At 50.5% G+C, this 11,685-nt stretch overlaps 1 protein-coding gene across 1 annotated transcript in view; it reads right to left on the bottom strand.

Annotated features, from left to right (window-relative positions):
* FAT2 (FAT atypical cadherin 2) overlaps nucleotides 1–11,445 on the bottom strand; it is a 59,694-nt gene extending 48,249 nt beyond the window's left edge. Inside the window, exon 1 of the mRNA XM_049829807.1 lies at nucleotides 11,397–11,445. The gene's annotated coding sequence lies outside the window, so the exon portion shown is untranslated. The remainder of the gene's footprint in view (nucleotides 1–11,396) is intronic.
* Between the last annotated feature and the right edge of the window lie 240 nt (nucleotides 11,446–11,685).

The raw sequence follows: 11,685 nt of genomic DNA, 5'->3' as shown, positions 1-11,685 counted from the left end.
CCAGGGATAAGCTAAATATAGATGCATATATTTCCCCTAGATATCCCAGGAGATCTTTATCTAGAACTGTTTCTTCCTCTTTTAAATTTAAATTATATATCAAGTACCTGCCAGTCATTTGGCACATTCCTAATTTAAACAGGGAAGACTTGTTTTTCCAGACACTTTTTCAAGACTCATCTATTTAAAAGCCAGAACTAGTTCAATTTATAAGTCAAGTCAAATGTTAGGAACAAATTATCGGAGTCTAACTAACTATGTGTCATATTCTCTCACTGAGATACCTAATTACCAGTAAATACAAAGCTGTAGATGTCCTAATTCCTTCAAATCCCTTTTTCCTTGGTAAATAGATGCCAACCATCCAGCAATTTCCCTGCTGTGGTCATTACTTTTTGAAACAAGCAGTCTGAAGCTGAAATGAAAGTACAAGAATTTGTAGAGAAATCAACACAATTTGGATTTGACAAAATTCAAACTCACTTTTTTTATGACATCATTTCACTTCCAGGAAATACAACGTGTCCCAAATGCACAGCAAATGAAAGAAAATCTTGGAGGACAGGGCTAGGTGATCCAGAAAGGCAAGTGGTTCCTTCTGAGAAGTTGAAAACCATGTTCTTAAAAGCTCTGCATGTTACTTAACAATGCTTAAGAGTTTTGCAGCATGTAGGGACTTGCCTAGAGCTGCTCCCTTCCAACATTTTCAACTGCTGAACCTGGAAAGAAGATGTATGCACGCTGCGTGCGCGTGTGTCTGCTAGGACTGTGGAGCAGGAAAAGTCACATACAATTCAGAGTAGAATAAGGCAGCAGAATGAAACAGCAACAGAAAACAGTGCTGTTCGTGAACAGGAGAATTAATGAAGCTGATCGCTTTGTATCTGGGCTAATTGACTTTTTAATTGAATTGTACTGAAATGGCAATGTGAACTCAGCTCTTATAAGACATCAGAGAACCCACAAGGCAGAGACGTTATGAACTCCACAACCACAAGAAAAGCTGGAGCTAAAGCACATGCCTTCCTGGGCACCAGCAATTCAATATGGGAGGATAACCTTGAGCAAGGAGTGGGTTTTCTGGCGTTTAACAAGATGCAAACTTTCTTCTGAATCTCTCCTGGAATGTTCCTAACCTCACTCTTCCCTGTAGATTTCCTGACACCTAAGAAGGGCTGCACTTACATTGCTGTTTTGCCCTCTGTGGGGGCATTAGCAGGGTTTTACTCCTCTGTCCAGCTAATTATTTTGCAAACGCTGTCATGACCTCGTATTTCTGAGAGCTTTGCTCTCAATTACAAGCTGGGCTGAAAGCAATCAATGGCTTCAGCAGTTATTATGAGGGATGGAGAGTACCTACGCACATGGGGCATGAGACAGAAGCCTCATTTCCTCTGGAAATGATCTGAAACTTTGAAAGGCACAGCCAAAACCTAGGGGGAATTTTCTAGAAGGCATCACTATCAACTTGTGACGTCTAACAGTTTCTCTTTGTGGCAGGACCCATGCCCAAAGCCCCAACATTAGTACGGAGAGCCCGTCGTGTCCCCTGACAGCAACTGCATGTGCTCTGAGACGCCCTATTTCATCACCTTTATTACTGCATGTGCATCTGCTTGGACAATTTCTGTACCTATCCTGCTGGGAAATCCTATCATTGTTTGAACAATTCCACACGAGCCCATGTTTGTCCTCTCTTATTTCATCCTTTGGTAAAAGAATGACATGGAGAGGGTTGGTGACACTAATGTCCTTTAAGAGTTGGCCTATTCCAGTTGTGTCTCCTGAGGGTCCCAGGAGAGCTCAGAGCTTCCCAACCCGGGATGGGAAACCATCACCTACTACGTGTAGCCTGTTGTTTCTTCTTTAGTAGGTTGCACTGGGAAACAATGACACACTGGCTATCTTGTTTCTCTTTCTCCAGCATGGTGTTCATGTAATTTGAAGAGCAGTAGATCTCCCAGGAGGTAACTGTGCAGCCCCTGCTCTGTCTCCTGCTTCTGGGATCATTTACACCATATTCACAACGCAAAATCATCCAGAAGTGGGACTGGGACATTTCCAAAGGTCATGGTGAAGCCCAAAAGAAAAAATGGGGCACAGTGCTCTGAACAGAGGGCAAATCTGGTTCACTACAGCCTTGGCTCAGCTCCAGGGAAAGTCCCGTTGGAACCACCCCTGGAAGGTGTCAGTAATGAACTAGCAGAAACGAGGTGGGTTTCTATGGCTCCTGTACTGTGGGTGGGAAAGCTGTGTATAATGTGAAAACAGCATAAAACCAGTTTACTAGCCCTTAAAATCCCAGATGGAGGTGACTGCCAAGGAGGGGCAGTGCTGCCAAGCTCAAGGGTCCTTGCAATTGAGTTCAAGGATCTCAATGTTGAAACGGGGTGAAATCAACTGCACCTGAGAGAGATTTTTTGTGTTGATTAGGAGAAACATTTTTGCTGGTTTTCTGAGCTGTGCTACCCCGTCTCCTTGTGCTGACAGTATTTAGTGCGTGAAGCATGGGACCTGTAGCAAGGGCCATACCTACTTCAGGGCTGCCAGATCAGCTGCAAGCATTAAACACCTAAACACCCTCACCTGCTTCTGGTCCCTCATCATCATGCTATCAGTTATTTCTACTCCTGAAAGCTCTCTGCTTCTCTCCTTCATGGCTCCCCTAGGCATAGATGCCCTTCTAGAGCTGGTTGCACATGGGGAGGCAGATGTGTTGGAGAAAGCCCATCAGTGGGATGGAGCCAGGAAGGTAAGGCATGCTCCCGACTGAGGGAAATACCAGGGCATCATTATCTGGTGATTCAGCCTCCTCCCCTAATCACCAGGCGAGGATCAGAGAGCCTGGAGGGGCTTCGCCCTCAGCCCTGTAGATGCAAGCTCCCCACAGAGCAAGTAAACACACTGTGTATCTCTAATCAGAGCCTAAGCGTGCGTCTAAATTTAACATCCAAATTGTGATCCTCTGTCAAAGACATGCCCAAATCTGTTGGTTTGAAATGAAGGAACAAACACAGCACCGAGGTTCAAAGTGTGTGCGTGGGGAGGCTGTGGAGATGGGTGATTTGGGGGGATTGGTGCAGGGCACAGCTACTCTGGCCGCCTAGGGCGAGAGGCTGTGGAATGGCCCAGGGGGGTCTTTTGGGGGTCCTCCCGGGGGTCTCCCGCAATGTGCGGGCTGCTGTGTTTGTTGGTCATATCGCAGAAAAGTATGTCAGCCTGCCACAGAGTAGGTGTGGCCCCAGCCCCACCTTTTGATTCCCTTCAAGAGGAGCATTTAAAAGCAATAAAAACCCAAAACACAAAACAAGGCAAGTGCTGAGTGCATCAAGAGCAGCATTCCCCTTGCTAGCTGCGGCAGGGGCTTGGCCCAAAGTTTTGAGATCAGAAGATAAGGGAAAAATCATAATTTTCATGGGAGAATAAGGACAACTCTTCCCTTATTGCTTTTTTGTGAGCACACATCCCAAACCTTCTTCCTCTTTCTTTCTCTCTTGCTCCCGCCTTCTGTTCTCTCTCTTTCTTTTTCTTCACTACAAGAAACAGTCGTGTGTGTCCCCGGATAGGTACCCATCAAAACCATCCCCAAGCACATTAATGCCTTTGTTGGAGGCTACAAGCACTAGGAGCTGGGTAGGAGAAGGGAGATGTGCTTGGTTGTTTGAATAATCAATGATGGGGCAGTTTAATGGTGGGTCTGAATTTCAATGGTCACTGGGGAATAGAGACAGAGAGCAAAGGAAGTAAATCTTATAAGATGGTGGGTGCGAGGCTTTGGGAAAGTGGATAGGAGTTGGGACTCTGTCGTCTTCTGGCTCGGGTGGTAGCTGAGCAGAAGGGGTTCAGCTACAGTTGGGGCAACATCCTTACAGCTGCCTGCCAAATAGGATCAACCAGAAAGCAGTCCCTGGGTATTTAATGTTGGGAAGTCACAGATTAAAAAGTGCGCTTCTTGTACAGGTGTTGAGCCGTGTCTGTGAGATGTTTTGATTCCCAGTACTGAAATAATGCATGTACACCCTGTGCGGGGGCTGGGCTGCTTGGTTAATGTTTGCCCTCTCCTCTGCTGCAGCAGTGCTGATGGGAATTAGATCCTTTTCCATTTGGTGCTTTGCTTAGTTTTGGCAAGTTCCCTGCCAGTTGCTCACAAAGCAGGGCCTGTGGGGCTTGAATTCTGTGGGGAGATGGGTGTTTTTTGAACTGTTTTTTTGGACTTTGAAAAAACAAACAAACCCATCCCTTCCCAAGCCATGACACAGAGCGGTTCCCATGATCTTGTCAGCGTTTGTCTGAATGGGATGCTGAATCCAGGCTAGCGGCTGGCACTGTCCTTGGAGGTCCTGCTCCTGCCTTCGGTTGTGCAGTTTCTGCTTGGTTTTGCAGTGAAGCAGAAGTAATACATCCTGGAGGTACTACACAAAGCCAGAAAACTAATGAAAAGAGCCCCTGAAGTTACGGTGTTTCCTTCCTCAATGTATCTCGGGGTTTTCCAGTGCCTGTGGATGGTTTTCTCAGAGCTGATGTTTGCAGAACTGTGTTTTGCACCAGCCTGCTTGGGGGCTGCGTTAGTGTGGGTACGGCTTTTTGCTAGACTTGCAGATTCCACCAGGGCGCAGTTGGGCTGCTCCTTCCCCATCTTGACTTGCCAATCTCCGAATGGCTTGGATAGACCTTTGGAAATTGTTTCCAGATTGCTAGACAGCCTGGAGCAAGGAGGCTTATCCCTTAAAACCTGGTGCCTTTTACAACCGAGGTCTGCCCTTGCTTGGAATGACCTGTGAAACGCTGCTCCTGTTGCACAGTGAGTGGCCCATGGGCAGGGCCCAGACCCATGCCGTAACAATTTCATGGTTCAGCCCCGTTCCTGGTGGTAAAATCGTTGTGTGCTGATGGGGTGGGCTGTACCGGGGGCTTCTCAGTGCAGAGCCATGGAAAGCCATGGGAGTAAGGAGTGTCACGCTGGCGTGTGGAGTAGTGACTCTTGCTTGGACTGCCCAGCATGGCGGGGGTCACACACACATCCCAGAGCAGAACGAATACTGTCCTACGAGCACCATGGAGATGCTTCTCCCATCATCTGCTAGCTGGGCCAGACAGGTGCTTTAACCCTGGGGAGTTTGTGTTCCCTGGGGACCTTGAACCGGCAGCCTCTAAGGGGTGTTGGAGAAACAGAGACTCTCTTGAAGGAGTTTTGGGGAAGCCTGTGAGTCATTGACTTGTGTGGGGCAATTTGGGCCCCAGGTTGGTAGACCTGGCATGATGCTGGGACACCCATTTTGTCTAGTCAGGTTGCCTTCCTGCAGGAGTTGGTAAAAAATGCTTTGTTCTGAGACAGCACTGCATTCCCTGGGTCTAGTCTGCTGCAGCCAGTGGACCTGCAAGGGGTCCTGCTAGGACCACTGTTCAGGGCTGACAGCAGGAGTGTGGTAGGATGCTGTCCCTGGAGTGGTGAAGGCAGATGTGCAAGACATAGTCTTGCACAGGAAAGCAGGATGGTCTTCCTCATGGGAAGGGTGGCTGGGAAGTGTTTAGTTACGCTGATGTCCAACTGCACCATCCCCATACAGCTGAATGCTTTTGCCACCTTTGTCACCGTGCCAGTTGTTCACAAGTTGGATATTCGGATCCAGACTGGCTCTAAAGGCACCTTCCTCCATGACATCTTGCTGTGGCATCCCCCAGCCAGCTGCTCACCTCCTTCCCCCTCCGATATCTTGCCCATTGCCCCATCCTCGTGGCTTTGACTGTGCCCTGCTGCTCTACCTGCTACCCTGGTTTGCTCCTCCACCGGAGCAAGCAGGCGCTATGTGTCTTTGCCTCCAAGCCGTTCTCTGCCCATGAGCAAGGCATCACCTTGTACATGAAGCTGAAGGCTTTCTCTTGTCACCTTTCCACCTGTGATATGCATTTCTGTCCAGTGCTCTGTGAGGAAGCCAGGGAGAGCCTGATTTTGTACTGCTGCCAACACTTAAGCCTGGCTCAGATATGTCACATAGCTGAGGTTTCTCTGTCATTGTTGTAAGCCTCCAGGAGCTCGTCTGTAAGGCACAGAACTTGAACAGGCTTGAACTCCCTCTAGAGTTATAAGGGTCAGTGATCTTTATCTGTCTTGGCGTTACAACATCATTCTAGAGCAAGAGTTAATCACACAGCTCCAGAGCTGTGGAGCCCTCAGTGGGGGTCTGGGGTCACTGGAAGAGGTCTAAGGGGTGAGAGAGCCTTGCAGTGCCAACTGCCTTGCTGCTGGCTCCTGTCCCAGAGAAAGCATGATATCAGGGAGGTTGACTTGCTTGTGCCAAGGACAGGGGGAAGCATCCTTATACATTATTCCTAACGCCCTTCCTCTGCTCTCCCATGAAACGATCAGCTGCTTTTCCCTCCTCACCGATCGCTTCCTGCTCTCCCCAGTTATTGGCAGCAGGGGGGTAAATCCTGCTCATGGTCCAGAAGCTTCCATTGCACAGGTAATCAGGGAGGTGTTGGGGGGTGCTGACTACCTCCTTGGCCAAGGATGGCAGCTAGGACAGCCAGGAGACAGGGAAGAAACAGCAGATCCCGCTGGTGGCTCTGAAGGGAATGGGATACCTGTTGCCTGTGAAAAGAAACAGCCCTGGGGGCTGGAGACGGGCAGTGCCAGTGGGAAGGAGACTCGGTGGGAGCTGCTCACCAGGGAGGGTGTGAGGGGCCCAGGGGCTGGGCACCGCGGTGCAACAGCCCAAACGTGTTGGCACAAGAGCCAGCTGCAGCGTGCCAGGTACTCACGTGAGCATGCCCCAACTCTGCTACTTGCCAGGACTGTGCACCTCTCTCTCTGGGATTCAGCTCCCGTGGAGGCTGTTAGTGCCAAGGGCCACATACCTTGGTCACTGCAAACTAGCCAGCCGAGCAGGCGTGCCGTGGCCATCAGCACAGGCTGTGAGAGCCCACAAGGGATCCAGGGCTCTTTCCTGATTGCTTTCTCCTGCCAAAACTCATACTGAGCCTTGCACATTTTCCTCATGCTTGGGATGCAAATTATCTTGCACTGATAATCATTCCCCTGTCTGCAGACTGCTGAGGGAAGCTGGTGCGTGGGGGACCACATTGTCAGTCCTCCCTGTTACCTTTTGGATCTACTGGCCAGTTTCAGCCAAATTTAACCAGATAGGTAAAGACTTGAAAGGAGTTAGGTTTGCACAAGCTTGTGAAAAGCAGCAGGAGAGAGAAGAGAAATCCAAATTAGGACTCCCAGCTGGAAGAAAAGGCTCTAATGTGAGCCCAACCCGATTATTAGACATCAGAGAATCCACACAAGAGAGACCGCCCCAGGCAACCAAGCTTCATGAATTCTGCTGCTCCCAAAACAGCTGTTTATTTAGGTGCTGCAAAGCCTGTGAGATCCCTTCTGGGATCCCAGCACACAAATCCCATCTGACCCACCAGAGCTGGGAATCCAGACTGGGCTCAGCTCCCACCCCAGCCTGGAGAGAAGAGCCGCTCTGCCCAGTGTTTGAAGGGGCTCTAACCCTGAGCTGTCTGTCCCTGCAAGTCCTCATCCTCACCTTAACTCAACCTGGATGCTTGCAACAAGGACATTGGCTACATCACCTGAGTGCCGGTAGTCCTCTGATACCCTTTCTGCAATTCCCTGTGGGGAACATACATGTTAGCCTACGATCGGTAAAATTTGTTGGGAAGGAGTCGAAGAGCATCTTGGCATGAAGAGCTGGGTGAGGGACTGTGTGCCCCACTGGATGCAGGTGAGGAGCCCTGGTGCTCAGCAGGATGTGGACCGCTCGATTTCTCTCTGCCCTGCAGAGCAGCCCTGGCCACTATGCCTCCTCCCTCACCTTTTTCTCTCCTAGCAAGCAATTCTCATTCACCCGCAGACCCGTCCCTGCACTGAGACGAAGATCTTCTCATTCCCTTGCCCAGCACCCTGCTGGTCTTTCCCTTCTGGTGCCTGAAGGTGAGCACGGAGAGCAGCTTTCCGCTCTGCCTGCAGCCTCTCTCACTCTGTTGCCATCTGTCTGCCTTGCGCTGCTCCTGCCCATCCCTCTCCCGTGTTCAGAGGCAGCGTAAGGACACAGAGGACAGAGAATGAATGAGATGATCAGTGCACGATCCTTCCTCGTAAAAGGATGCCTGACCAGCATGCCAATAGCTGTGCCACAGAAATTCCCTGCAGCAGACATTTATTGAATGCAAAGAGATACCTGCAAGCTGATAGAAAACCTTCAGCTCCCACATCTGCCTGCTCTCGGGAAACCTGCCTACGGCAGCCGACCTCCTCTGCTGTATCCACGGTGCCATACAAGCTGATGCAAAGCTAGCCCCTGGCCTGGGGAGCTCAGGGTTTCACAGGAGAAAAGATTAACCCCTGAGACAGGCATGTTTGCCCAGGCTGGTCTCATTGCCACAGCGTGTCCTGGTGTCCTTGTCAGCTCTCATTACACTCCCAGCACAAGGTGCTACCTCCCACTCCGGACTGTCTGCTGGAAACGCATTTCTGAAAGCTCTCGCCATCGCAACGACTCTGCGGAGCGGGCAGTGGTGCACAGACACTGCTTGCAGCACCTGCGACAACCAGATACCAGGCTGGGCACACAGTGTCCCTGTCAACCTGAGCCATATGGAGTATCTATTCATGGCATAACCAGCGTAGCCCAGGCTGCCTGAGTCACAGCATCTATCCAAGGTACAACCCGCTCAGTCCAAAGTAGTGCCACAACACAAGAACATCAAAATAACCCTGCTTGGCCATCTCTCTCCCAAAATGGCCAGTTTTGATTGCTTAGTGGAGGAGCAGAAGAAACAAGGCACATGTAACATGTTCCTTCTCCCAATTTCCAGCATCAGTGCAAGTACACTGCTGTTCTTGGGCTGTTGCATTTAACAACCGCCACTGGAGCTATCCATCCCAAATGGATCGAAACCTTGTTTGAAGCCAAGTACACTTTTGGCCTCTGCAATATCCTGTGGCAATGTGTTCCAGAATTTAATTATGCCCTCTGTGTGGAAAAAAAAAACCAAAACCAACCAACACAACCCTACTTCCTTTGGTTTGTTTCGAACCTGCTGCTTGTTCATTTCTAAGCTACAAACCTTCCTAACAGCCCTTGCAGCCTGCCCCTCCCTGGAGCTCCTTCTTCCAAGAATTAGGAAAGAAAGTTTCTTTGCTAATAAACCAGTACCTGCCCCATTGCCAAGGAAAAAAGTGTGGTTGAGAGAAAAATTGCTTGCTCAGCAAATCAGCTTGCTAATAGACAATGAAGCATCAGTGTTGCCAACGCAGTTGAAAAAGAGAAAAAAAAAAAAAAAGTCTGAGGGTATTTAATCCTCTTATGCTTGCACATGATACAGAAGAAAGCCCACTACTGCTTGAGGTGCAGCTGCACTTGCATACTCCACACGTGGCAAAAAAACAAAGCGAGGTACGCGGAGCAGGGAATGCCATTTCTGTAGCACGGAGGTAGCTGGAACGATCCTCTAGGACTTGCCTTGGAGCAGTTGGCAGGAGCGTAGGATGCAAAATGCATTAGTTTCTAACAGATGTTTGATTCCAGGTGTTACACCTCCTTTGAACTCTCCCTTCGTACATGAATGATGCTTGTTTGTTTGGAGGGCTGGGAGATGCACCGGTTTCTGAGAGCATTAGGATTGGAAATACATTCATGGCGCAAGCTGTAGCTAAGGGAAAAGCTCGGGAGAGAAGCAGATCCTGCTGTGCTCTCCCCTCCGCGGGCAGGGTAGTTGGGCTCACTTTTGCAATGTTATGGAGCACATTAAAGCGGGAGAAGCAGGGAGGCTGAAGCCCCTGGCTGGGTTAGAAACCTCTTGCCTGCTCAGTCCCTCAGGAACCCCAGTCGCTTATCAGACAGGCGGATGTCCCTGAACTGTTCCTGATAAGGTGAGGTGTGCTGTGTATTAGACGATGATAAGGGTGCACAATACCAAGCCAGGTGATTTTGCCTCCCCGAATACCAAGACAGCCCAGCCTTCCTCAGGAGCCCGACACAGACTGTTTGCTTTGTGTCCTGAGGCTCTGATAACCTTCCAGGTCTCTCTAGCTGACAACCTGGAGAGCCGTGGCAGCTCCCTACGTATCCCATGCCCACTCTTTGCTCCCCTGAGTCCGGGGCAGAGGATCCAGGGTAGCCAGGGCGAAGCAGGAGCCCGTCGGCCGCAGCCCTGCCTGCCCCGGCAAAGCTCCGGCCACCGCTCAAATGGAGTTTCCACGGTCCTGGAGACTCTCGGCCCTTTGCAGCAGCAAACCCAAGCAAGCACCAGCTTTTTTAAAGAGTTTTGTCCAAAGCAACCCCTGTTGTGTGACAACTGATCTTTGCCCCTCTGGAGTGCTGCACTCCACCAAGTCTGCCTTTAATTCCCCCGGGAGGCTGATTAGCTGATAACTGCTGTTTGGAAGGGCCCCATTTGCTCCAAGTGCCCAGGCCTCCCTCCTTGTATTTTCACCTCTTTTCTCAGCGCCGAACACGTACATGGGAAATAATTCCTGCGCGCCCTGAACTGGGACTGGATTTGCTCTGGGATTTCATCTTATTTTGCCATCAGACACCTGACAGTGAACAAAGTTGCACTGATGCAAACACGCACGAGTTTACACACGCGGTCTTGTGCAAAGCGGGGACAGTGGCTTTTGCTTCGGTTCCCCGGCTCTGCTGCCTGTCACGGAGGGGACCAGGGCAGGCAAGGAGCTCTTGCCTGGCCGTACAGGGAGAGAGAGCTGGGAAACACCAGCGCCGTGCCTACGCTTAGAGATCACCAAAGCACAGCTGAGTTCAAGGTGACAATGGAAGCGGCTTAATGGGGAACACGGAGACAGAGCTTGGAGCGGTACCGCATCACTCCGGTTAGTGGGGTTGTATACGGCCAACTACTGAGCCTGCAGCTGGACGCCATCGCTGCTCCTGCAGCAGCACATCCATTTACTCCAGCACAAGCACGCTCCCTGCAGAAATCCTGCCCTGTTCGGACACCTGGAGCCCTTCTCTGTTCAGTCCTTCCTCGCCTGCCTTGCTCAGCAGTGTGGCTTTCCCGTTTGCTACCTGGAGCCCACCTGCTTGCACTGGCTGTAACATGCTGAAGTTTTCCAGCTAAGACCAGATGCAAACTCTGTGCAAATGCAGCTGAAGCTTTTCCTGGCTCCTTCCATAAGCCCCCATGCTAGGGCTGCCAAAGGGAAGGAAAAGATGAAAGGCTCTCCCTTTGCATCCCAAAGCCCTATCTTTAGGATAAGGCTGTTTCCAGCAAAAGTTACTCGCATGCAAAAGCAGTTTCATGACTAAAGCAGTTTCATGACTAAATCTCTGCATCCTCCATGCCTTCTTCCATCCATGCTGTACAGACTGCTCCCTGAGTCATTTCAACTTCCCACACCGGCAAGCAGCGTGCCTTACCTGTTGCAACAGGAGAGAGACCTCTCCTGAAGTTTACTGCCTCTCCGCTCTCGCCGCTGAAAATCCTCTCCCGCAGCAGCACCTTGCTGGCTGCCGGGGATCCATGGTGCTTGCAAATCAGAGGCGAGGGCTCAGAGAAATTCCTGCAAGGAGCGATTTTGCTGGCTGAAACTCCGGCAGCACAGGTTGAGAGCAGCGAGGGAGAAAGTTGCAGGAGGTGGAACTCCCTCGCTGAAGAGCCAGCCCTTCCGTGACGGACTGGAGGAGGAGGAAGAGGAGAGGCATCGCC

The sequence above is a fragment of the Accipiter gentilis genome, chromosome 26 (genome assembly GCF_929443795.1).
Source record: "Accipiter gentilis chromosome 26, bAccGen1.1, whole genome shotgun sequence".
NCBI classification, from domain to species: Eukaryota; Metazoa; Chordata; class Aves; order Accipitriformes; family Accipitridae; genus Astur; species Astur gentilis.
Note: the sequence above shows the minus strand (reverse complement) of the source record. Positions and strands in the feature narration are given on the sequence as shown.